At 46.9% G+C, this 1,940-nt stretch overlaps 1 pseudogene; it reads right to left on the bottom strand.

Annotated features, from left to right (window-relative positions):
• Positions 1-1,291: 1,291 nt before the first annotated feature.
• On the bottom strand, positions 1,292-1,494 carry LOC116899574 (annotated as a pseudogene).
• Positions 1,495-1,940: the final 446 nt, after the last annotated feature.

A 1,940-nucleotide genomic window follows, 5' to 3' on the forward strand; every position in this document is an offset into this window, starting at 1 on the left:
GTACATGTCATGTCAACTGCTGTGCGTTTATACATGTAACTTGTCCTGCTTTGTCTCCAGAACACTGTTTCCTTACAGTCATCACCTTCTCTGAAGCTGACATTCTTTCCACCCCTTCCACAATGACTCCTGAAGCTTTGGAGGAGGGGCTAGGATATAGATGTTCCATTGATGGCCGAGCACTCTGAAGTCTCTCATTCTTAGCACCTTGACCAGTTGTGGGTCTCTGTATTAATTGCTATCTAGTGCAAAAGCAAGCTTCTCGGGTGAGGTTGAGAGATGCACTGATCTATGTGTATAATGATACCTCAGCGCGCGCGCGCGCGCACGCACGCACACACACACACACACACACACAATATTAAAAATCCTTAAAAAGCAAAACAAAAGTACCAAAGTTATCTTAAAAGGTTATTAAAATAATCTTCCTTTTCCAACTTGATACTTAGGACAAGCTGACATGATTACATGTCAACCAGCACATGCACAGCAGCAGAAGACCATGTCCTAAATGAGCCGTATTTCATGGAGCCAGACAGATGCTGTGGGTTGCGGCTGTGTGGCTGCTTGTTCAGGACTGAAACATCGCAGTATGGAAGGGGGTGCAGAAGCACAGGAAGCTTCCAAGTGAGTGGCAGGAGCTCATTAGGATCACGAGGCATTTCCTGAAGGGGTAGCAATAAGTAAATGCCAGGGGAGGAGATTTGATCCACTGGGCATCAGTAGATCTGAGAGTCAGAGCTTCCTGCATAAGAAATTCCTAGTACCTGCCACAAAGCATTTTTTTTTAAAATGTACAATTTATTTTTATTTTATATTCATTGGTGTCTCATCTGAATGTGAATCTATGAGGTGTCAGAAACCCTGGAACGGGAGTTACAGATGTGAACTGCCATATGGGTGCTGGGAATTGATCCTGGGTCCTCTGGAATAGCAGCCAGTGCTTTTTTTTTTTTTTTTTTTTTTTTTTTTTTTGTTTTGTTTTGTTTTTTTTTTTTTTTTTTTTTTTGAATTAGAAAAGCTACTTTTAGCTTCTAATTCCATAATGTGCCCCATAGAAATAAAAAAAAAACACTGGGAAGGGGTAACCCCCTCACCCCCAGGAGTGGCCCAGAGGGAGAGAGGCTACCTGGGGGGAAGGAAGCACAAAAGGAACCCGCTGCAGACTCAGGGCAAAGGGAGTGCCATTGGTGCTGGGACCTGTGAGCACTACAGGAAGAAACTCGAGCACGGTGGGATTGGCTCCAGGCACACATGCTAGGGCAAGAGGGTTGGAAACGAAGCCACAAAACTACTTGGGCTCCTCCTCCTTCTCTTTTGCCTTTTTCTGCTTCTACTGCATGATCTCTGAGTCCCTGGGAGTAGAGATGATAGGGCACTCTGCTTGCGGGTGGCAGCAGAAAGCCCATCTTCTCGGCGCCTTCCCTTAACCGAGTTGCTCTGCTTCTTCATGTTCTTCTGGCGGGCGAGCTCTCGTTGGTTACCGCGGGTCATGGGGACGGCCGGGGCTACAACTTGCCTCCTTTGCGATGTCCTTTTTTTAAAAATTGGATACTTTATGTATTTACATTTCAAATGTTATCCCCTTTCCAGGTTCCCCGCCTCTCTTACCCCCCTTTCCCCTTCTTCTATGAGGATGCTTCCCCTCCCACCCACCCACTCCCACCTCAGCACCCTGGCATTCCCCCTACACTGGAGAAATGAGCCTTCACAGGACCAAGGGTTTCTTCTATTGATGCCAGACAATGCCACTCTTTGCTACATATGCGAATGGAGCCATGGGTCGCTCCGTGTGTACTCTTTGGTTGGTGGTTTAGTCCCTTGGAGCTCTGGGAGGTCTGGTTGGTTGATAATTTCTGTTCTTCCTATGGGTCGCAAACCCCTTCAGCTCCTTCAGTCCTTTCTCTAACTCCTCCATTGGGGTCCCCATGCTAGTCCGA

Source organism: Rattus rattus, chromosome 1 (assembly GCF_011064425.1).
Source record: "Rattus rattus isolate New Zealand chromosome 1, Rrattus_CSIRO_v1, whole genome shotgun sequence".
Taxonomy (NCBI): domain Eukaryota; kingdom Metazoa; phylum Chordata; class Mammalia; order Rodentia; family Muridae; genus Rattus; species Rattus rattus.